Consider the following 10,059-nt stretch of genomic DNA (forward strand, 5'->3'; position numbering starts at 1 on the left):
AGAAGATTAAGGTGGTGGAATTAATGATGACTTGATCATATGAATTCAGATCAGGCTTACTGATAGAAAACAGAGGGTTGTGGTGGAAGGACAATCTTCAAGCTGAAAGTCTATGACCAGTTGAGTTCCGCAGAGATCTGTGGTCTGACCCCTGGTTAGTGATATTTATAAATGTATTGAACAAAAACATGGGCTGTAATTTTGCAGATGACACCAAGATTGCTGGGGTTGCAGATTGTGAGGAAGCCTATCAAAGTACACAGCAGTATACAGATCAACTACGGAATCTGGGGGAGAATTGGCAGATGGTGTTCAATCTGAGCAAGTTTGAGTTGTCGCACTTTGGGAGGTAGAATGTAAGGGGAAAATTTTAATAATTAACAGCATGACTTGACATTATAGAAGTCCATAACTCTCTGTAAGTGACAACACAAGTAAACAGTGACAAAAAAAGCATATGGTATACTTGTAAGAAAATAACTGCAGATGCTGGTACAAATCGAAGGTATTTATTCACAAAATGCTGGAGTAACTCAGCAGGTCAGGCAGCATCTCAGGAGAGAAGGAATGGGTGACGTATCGGGTCGAGACCCTTCTTCAGTCTGCATCTTTCTTATTTTACAGTTGATTTGTACTCAAGAACGAGCTTGGTCTTCTAAATTGACCACAGCTTAGTATATTTTAATTACTCAATAGCTTTGATACATTTTCCTGGAGTTTCTTTTGTCTATATGTCTGTTTCCATCTCGCGTTTGTGGGACAAATTATATTATTGGTAGTTCCAAATAGTTTGTGATTCAGATTTCTAAAATTGTGCCAAATGATACCCATATACCGCAAAACACAAAGTGCTGGAGGCACTCAGCTGGCCAGGCACCATCTGTGGAGGGAAATGGACAGGCCACATTTCTTTTTTCAGACTCTCGCAGTATCCTGCAGTGTTAATATAGCTGCAATGGGGGATTTTGCAGTTTCATGTAGCTTGCATGCATCTGGCTGCTGTTCATAGACTACAGCTCGGCGTTCGACACCATCATCCCCATCAAATGTCACCAAGCTCGGGGGACTGGTTCTTTGCACATCACTTTGCAACTGGATCCTCGACCTCCTCATCAACGGCACACATTCAGTAAGAATTGGAACAGCACTTCCTGCTTGATAACTATCAGTACAGGGGCATTTCAAGTCTGTGTGCTCACCCCCTGCTTTACTCACTCTATACCCATGACTGTAGCTAGCCACGGTTCTATATCCATCTTTAAATTCGCAAACGCCACCATCATAATTGGATGAATTATGGATGATAAGCCAAAACAATAACCTTACTCAACGTCGGTAAAACCAAGGAATTAATTGTTGACTTTAGACGAGGAAGGCCGATGATCCACAAACCTTTCTTCATCAATATATTTGTGGGGAGAGAGTCAATAACTTCAAGTTCCTGGGCGTGCACATCTCTGGAGTTCTGTTCATTGATGCAATCATAAAGAATGCCCATCAATGTCTATACTTAGAAGATTGAGAGGATTCGGTATGACAACAAATACTCTCCTGAATTTCTACAGGTGCAGGGTAGAGAGCACATTGACTGGTTGCATCATGGTCTGGTTTGCAAATCAAACGCCCAGGAATGAAGATTACAAAAAGTGATGAACACTGCCCAGTCTATCATGGGTCTGACCTCGCCACTATTGAAGGGATCTATAGGAGGGATCAAAAAAGCAGCCAACATCTTCAAGGACCCACACCATCTTGGCTGCACTCACATTTCACATCTGCCATTAGAAAGAAGATATAGGAGTCTGAAAACTATTACACCCAGGTTGAGGAACAACTTCTTCCCACAACGATCAGCCATTGAACATTTTGAACTCCCAAATAAACTACAAACTGTTTCCGATTGCACTAGGGACCTTGAGCTGTGTTTTAGTTTTTTTTTTGCACAATATTGTTTATTAATTGGAATTTTTAAAATATTTCCATTATCTATTGGATATTTTACAAACCTGTTGTGCTGCTAAATCTAAGAATTTAATTGTTCCATTTCGGTATGTATGGAAATAACACATTCTCGACTCTTCTATGAATCAAAGTGCAGACCAGTTTTGCAAAACAGTCACCGTATGGAAAACATGAAAGTGGAGGTGTGTTTCATGGACGTCATCACTCTTCTATAGTTTAAAATTAGAGGTTTCAAATGAGATCAAGGGGTGGAAACAACTTTGTTTTGAAAAAGATTAACGAACTGGGGGCGTCGTGTTGCCTGAATTCCCATTGTGTTGACTGAATTCCCATTTAGGGCATTTGGCATTATGGTTCTGGTCAGATTTGGAGGAATTTTTGGATGTGTGTTCAGTAGTTCTCGAGCTGGATCTTTCTAGCTTACAACTGGGAAAAAGAACATAACATGTTTTGGATTTACACTCATTTTTTGTTCTGCCGTTGGTACATGATCAGCAAATAACCTTCCCTGTAATTTTACAGAGGCCAATTAATCGACAAATCCCGCTTGTATTTGGGACACGGGATGAAACCGGAGCACCCGGGAGAAGCCCACGTGGTCACAGGGAGAACATGCAAACTCCATGCAGACAGCACCCGAGGTCAGGATCGAACCCGGTCTCTGGCACTGAGGCAGCAGCTCTACTGGCTATGTCTCTGCTGCTCTGTTCTCACTGTACAGCTCTTAAGTTTCATTGCTGAATCCACAAAAAAATATGGTTTGCTATTTCTTCCTTACTTAGCTATCAACATTTCCCTTCTTTCCCATTTACTGCGTTTCTTCCACACCTCATTACCAACAGTCATTGACAATAGGAGGAAAAAGAACAATGACAAATAAATCCCAGTCAGGTGGGAAATAAAGTGCGCTACAATGCTGTGAACTATATTCTGTATCTTTCCTTTCTACCCATTGTAGATTGTATTTATGTATAATAATCTACAATAAAATCTATGAATAAACAACATACTAACTTTTGAAGAGGGAATGAGAATGAAGATTCTTAGTGCAAGGTGTTGATTTGGCATTTCTTTATTATGAATGAGTGAGTAGGAGAGAACAACTTACACCGACCCACCTCCTGCCTATAGTGGGCTTATTTTTTAAATGTTTTTCCACTAAAGTCTTTTGCTTTTGATGTCTTTAAAATTTTTGTGTGCAATTTATGTGTAATTTGTTTTTGTGTGTTTGACTGTGATGATGCTGCTGCAAGCAAGATTTTTCATTGCACCTGTACCTCAGCATACAGAGTCATATATGACAATAAAACTAAGCTTGAATACAACTTCCATCACTGCTGATGACTGAGAGCAGACCGATCAGTTTTTAACCTGTTTGGATTTGTCCTGGTTTTTGTGCTGGTTTCAGTGCATGCCCAGGCAATATTCCATGAGCATCAAATCCTTTTTGATTCTAGACATAGCATGAATGTTAAGAGCTACCTTACAGGGGCCAATTAAACTAACAGCATGTCTTTGGAATTTGGGAGGATACAAGAGCTGGCAGCAGAAACTCATGCAGTGACAGAATGTGCACATTTCACACAGGTGGTCCAAGGTATTTGGACCTGTGGGGTCGCAGAACCTCACTGCAGTGCCACTGAGCCGTCCTGTATTGGGTCAAAGTGTGTATAGGATTTATCTGTACTCTGCCCGCCATAAAATTTGGGCAGTGACAGTAATAGCAATGCTAACTGGCTGCTGAGAAACAGTAACTGATATGGCCTGATCCACTCTTGGACGGCTCCGTGATGCTCGCTGGGAACTTCCGACAGCCCACCACGCTGCTCGATGACACACCTCGCTGATATTCAGCTGATCCTGATTTTAATGTCAATGGTTTCTGCCATTTATGGTGTGTGATTTTTCCCATCCTCTTACTACCCTTCTACCCACCACATATCTGAACTCCCATTCCTTAGCCCACTTTATCTTTCCTCCCTTAGCCCTTTCTCAGAATCTCTCTACCCCTTTTTACTCCTCCTCCTTTCGCTCCCTCCATATCTCTTTGCCCTATTGTCATCCTCTTTAAGCCCCACCATTTACTTTTCCTTCACTTGCCTTTCCCTCCTCTCAGCTTCCCTCCCTTCTCCCTTCTCTTCTCTCCTACTTGCCACTTTAACTCGTCTTTTCCTCTTCCTTCCTTTCAATGGTTCAATAGTTTCTTTAGTGTCACATGAGCAGAGATACCGTGAAATGCTTGTTCTGCATGTTATCCATTAAATCATGTTATCCATTAAAACATTTTTTACAACAGACGCTTTTCTAGAACAGCGAGCAAAGATTTGCCAAGGTCCATCGCCAGTTTGCAACTTTCAAGTCTCTGAAACTTCTGATTTGCGCCTAAAAATACATGCAATTCTTATATTTCTCATTTTAAGGTCCGGTGATCTGGTGACACTGGATCGATGAAGTTGGGGTTGGCTTGGCGCAGCGAGATACCATCGGCTCCTTCCACCACTGCCTCATGCTGCTGCCGTTGGCCCGTGCCATCATAGAACTTTAGGGTACTTTCTGAGAGCTCATGTGGTGAGTTTGTAGTCCATTCACAGTCGTCGACTTTCTCCAACACGTTTCACCACCGCCAGGACGAAGCAGCCATATTTGCCGTATTCACCTAGTTAAACAACGAGGAGAGGTTACTCAAACCAGAGTTAGTTCCCTGCCCCCTGGCAGCCACAGACTGGGGCCACTGACTGTGCTGATCATCACTACCTACCTGGTAGCCGACTAGCTAGGGTGGCCACCATAGCTAGATTCGACGGCAGCCCCGGCCATTGAGTAAGGCCTCGGGCCATTTCCGCCTCTCATACCCCTTCCCTCCATTTCACCCCTTTCAGCTCTTTCCCCTTCCTCTAAAAATTGCTGTTCATTCACAATAATATTAATGCAATAGAAATTATGTCTTTAAAACTGAAGGAAAACCTGTAAAAATGAAGAAATTCTTGTCCTAACATGATTGGTAATTAGAGTCGTGAGCCATTGTTTCTTAATACTGACACACAATAACCTGTACGATATGTTTTTGAACTAGGAAAGCAGGAACCAAGCAATATGTTTTTATTAACTGTTCTCTCAAGTGATGATAAAGCGGTCCATGATGCCAAATTTATGGTGAGACCACTTGGTTCCCAACCTTGTCACATTCCTTGGTCCACACATGGACCAAAGATGAGCTGAGAATAACATAAAGGCAACATCTGACGTGGGTGCCAGGAGAATCCCTGTTACAACTGAAGTGAATGGGAAAACATACCAATAGTTGGAATGAGAGTTCACACAGGACATGATAGTTAAGATTGCTGAACATCTACAATGCCAGCCCTAAGCCATCAAGCCAATGGTGGTCAAAAATGTGGGGGGTGGGAGGATGTCCACCGAGTGTTAAAACTTACTTATAAGTTGGCAGCAGCAAACAAAGCAGTATTATAATAAGCATGCGCTGCCCTAGCAGCTGCACTCGCCTGCAGTCCGTTTGTCTTTTGTGTTTTATGTTGTTGTTTGTCTTAATTGTAGTGTTTAGATATGATGTAGTGTTTTTTGTGATTGTGTGTTATGTGGGGGGGGGGGACTGTAAAATTGTCTCTTCCGAACGGAGACGCGACCTTTGTTTTCTGGGTGGTATCTCCGTTCCCGCTGCAGCCTACCATCGGCCAATCACCTGGAGCTGGCGGCCTCCACCTGGGGCCACCTGGGCTCTGGTTCGCTGAGCCCGCTGACCGGACTCACCATCTGCGGAGCTGGCTGCCTTCGGAGGCTGTGGTGGCGCTGCTGGAGAGGCTGCGACTCGTCTTCGGTGGCTACTTCGGCCGCGGGCCTCGTGGACGTCGGAGGCTCGCAGGCCCCTGGGTGGGGGCCGACATTGGGATCTCCGGCGGCAGCAGCGTCTTCGCCCGCCACGAATCGCGGGGCTAGGGTCGGCCCACCACGGACCTTTCACCGTCCGCGGGATTTTCTCAATGTCGGGAGCCACGACCGCCCCGACGTGGCAAGTTCAACAGCCTGACTGTGGGAGAAGACGGCAGGAGAAGAGAAAAGACATTCTGGCCTTCCATCACAGTGAGAAGGTGACTGGAGGAGACTCACTGTGATGGATGTTTCTTTTTGTTTGGTGTTGGTTTATTTATTTTTTATTTATTTTTTATTTTTGAAAAGCATATGTACAAATCGAAATAAAATAAAAAAAACACATTTGTTACAAAGTTCTTACATAGCTTCAATTTTTAAATTTTTGAAAAGAGAAAGTAAAAATAAAAATATAAAACTATAAACTTGGGAAGAGAGAGTAAGAGGGTTAAAAAAAAAAAAGGATCTAACAATAAAAATTAACGGGAGTAGATCCGGGAGACAAAAACCACAGCTGTACATCCAACCCCCAACTCAAGTTTCAACTTTTTATTTAAATTTTTTATTTTTTTATTTTAGTCCTGTGCCAAACCCATTTACTTTTCTAAAAATTCAATAAATGGAGACCATATTTTTAAAAATAACTCAGGTTTGTCGATTAAGGCAAACCTTATTTTTTCCAAATGCAGGGTCTCTGTCATTTCCATAGTCCACATTTTAATTGTGGGGGTTATTGGTTTTTTCCAAAATTTAAGTATTAGTTTTTTCGCAGTTATTAGACTGTAATCAAGAAAATGTACCTGACTTACTGTAAAATTTGTAGTATGTTCTGATAATCCTAATATAATTAATTTTGGGTCCATATCTAATTTTTTATTAATAACTTTAGAAACTATTTTAAAAATCTCCAACCAGAAGTTTTGCATTTTTATACAAGTTACGAAAATATGAGTTAAATTAGCTTCTTGAAATTGACATTTATCACACATAGGAGAGATACTAGGAAAAATCCTATTTAATTTCGTCTTCGAATAATGTAATCTATGTATTATTTTAAATTGTATTAAGGAATGTCTAGTATTCAATGAACATTGATGTATATGTTGTAAACTTTCATCCCATATATCTTGCATTATAAATTGATTCAATTCATCCTCCCATGCTCATCTATAAGATTCTGATGACGGAATGTCAATGTCAAGGAGAATATTGTAAATAAAAGATATTAATTTATTTGAGTTATAATGTCGATTCAGGCATACATCAAGTGTTTCTGGACCTCTAAACTTATATTCTTGCATGTGTGATTTTACATAATCTCTAAGTTGTAAATATCTAAAATAATTATTAACATGTAATCCGTACTTCTGCTGTAACTCCTGAAACGAAAGAAAAGTTCCCTTATGATAAAGATCTCCCACCCTTTTGATTCCATAACTTTTCCATTGAGCAAAGCCTCTATCTAAGACAGACGGTTTAAAAGAAGGATTATTCGCAATAGGAAGGAAAACAGATAATTTACTCAATTTTAACGTAAGCTTTAATTGTTTCCAGGTACGGATAACACTATGTATAATGGGATTACCTCCATATGTTTTTTTATTTAAATTTATTGGAGCTAAGAGGATCGCACCAATATCGAATGGTAAACAATCCTCTTTCTCCATCTTTAACCAATCCGATTGTTGATCAGAATCATCCAACCAGCAGGTTATATTTTTAATATTAACCGCCCAATAATAAAATAAAAAGTTAGGTAAAGCAATTCCTCCATTAATTTTAGACTTACATAAGTGTCTTTTATTTATTCTATGAGTCTTGTAGTCCCAAATAAAATTAGTAACAATTGAATCAATTTAAAAAAAAAACTTTTTTGGAAGGTAGATCGGAATTGCTTGAAATAAGTATAATAGCTGTGGAAGAAAGATCATCTTTATAGCATTACTACGACCAACTAATGATATAGGAAGTGTTTTCCAAAATTGGATATTTCTGTGTAATTTAGCAAGTAAAGGAGGAAAATTTGATTTAAATAAAGAAGTATATTTCCTAGTCACGTAAATTCCAAGATATTTAAACTTTTCATAGGCAATTTTAAAAGGAAATTGTTGAAGTATGGCCGGATTATGCTCCATTATTGGCATAATTTCACTTTTATACCAGTTAATTCTATAACCTGAAAATGAACCAAATTGAGTTATGAGATTTAATAAATTCGGAATGCTAATTTCTGGCTTTGTAATATATATTAATACATCATCCGCATATAAAGAAATTTTATTGGTTGTATGTTTAGTGTTGTAGCCATAAATATCTGAATTTGATCTAATACTCTCAGCAAGTGGTTCTATAATAAGGGCAAATAAAAGTGGTGATAGTGGACATCCTTGTCTACAACCCCTAGCTAAATGAAATTTAGATGACAGCATTTGATTAGTTAATATTCTAGCTGTTGGGGATGTATATAAAAGTTTCACCCATGCACAAAAATTTTCACCTAGTTGAAATTTTTCCATCACTGAGAAAAGATAGGGCCATTCTACTTGATCAAATGCTTTTTCAGCATCTAGCGAGATGATTGCTAAATCTTCATTTAATAGTCTATTTGAATAAATTATATTAAACAAGCGTCTCAAATTGAAAAATGAATATCGTTTGGCTATAAAGCCTGATTGATCGGGGTGTATCAATTTGTCTATAACTAGACTTAATCTCTGAGCTAAGATTTTCGCTAATATCTTCTGATCAGTATTTAAAAGAGCTATCGCCCTATACGAACCAGGGTCTTCAGAATCCTTATCTTTTTTAGGAATGAGGATTATTGTTGATTCAGTCAGAGTTTGTGGCAATCTCTGTTGTTTAAAGGCGTGACTATATACAGTTTGCAAACGTGGAGAGATCAAACCACTGAATTTTTTATAAAATTCATTATTTAAGCCATCAGGGCCAGGAGTCTTCCCATTTTTCATGGATTTAATAGTCTCTTCAACGTCTTTCATAGTTATTTCTGCGCCCAGTAAATTTCTATCACTCACATTCAAACCAGGAAGGTTACATTCCTGCAAAAACTTTTGCATCTGCGCAGAAGTATCTGTTATTTTTGATGAATATAATGACTGATAAAATTGCAAAAAATCTCTGATTAATATCCTTAGGTAGTTTAAGCAAATCTCCATTTTCTGATCTAATTTTATGAATTGTAGAATCATCTTCTAATTTACGGAGTTGACGTGCTAGCAATTTCTGTGGTTTATCTCCAAATTCAAAATGTTTTTGTTTAGTATATTGAAAAAGCCTTAAAATATGAGCTGAAAGGATATAATTTAACTTATATTTGAGAACTGCAATTTTATTATGTATTTCAATAGAGGGAGCGATGGCATTTGTTATGTCTAACTGTCTTATCTGACTTTCCAGGTCATTCTGTTCAGCTCGGTTCTTCTTGTTTTGAGACGCTTGAAAAGCAATAATACATCCTCTCACAAACGCTTTAAATGTTTCCCAAAGCAGGGACGCAGGTGTTTCAGGAAGGTCATTTGCGTTAAAAAAAATCTCAAATTGCGATTTAAGATAATCATAACATGCTTTTTCATTTAAGATTTGCGGATTAAATCTCCAATTAGTCTGTTTCCCCGTTACTCCTTGGAGTTTTACCCTAAATGTTAAAGGGGCATGATCGGATATAATAATATTATGATATTTTGAATTATACGTATAAGGAATAAGTTTGGAGTCCACCAAGAAATAATCAATTCTTGAATAAGTTTTATGCACAGGTGAATAAAATGAATACTCTCGGCCTGAAGGATTATCAATCCTCCAAACATCTTTTATATTTGCATTATTTATATAAGAGTTTAATAATTCACACGACTTGGATTTTGTTTTCCTTTGAGATGAAGATCTATCCAAATAAGGATCTAATGTACAATTTAAATCTCCTCCAATTATCAAGTTATATTGTCCAAATTCTGGAATGGTATTAAATATATTTTTTAAAAATAACGGATTATCAAAATTTGGTGCGTAGACATTCACCAATATCAATTTTGTAGAATATAGTTCTCCCACTAATATAACATATCTACCTTCAGTGTCGACTATAGAGGAAGTATTTATAAATGGTATACCCTTACGAATTAAAATAGCAACACCTCTTGATTTAAAGGGAAACGATGAGTGAAATACTTTATCAATCCATTTGCCTTTCAG

The sequence above is a fragment of the Rhinoraja longicauda genome, chromosome 30 (genome assembly GCF_053455715.1).
Source record: "Rhinoraja longicauda isolate Sanriku21f chromosome 30, sRhiLon1.1, whole genome shotgun sequence".
Lineage (NCBI taxonomy): Eukaryota > Metazoa > Chordata > Chondrichthyes > Rajiformes > Arhynchobatidae > Rhinoraja > Rhinoraja longicauda.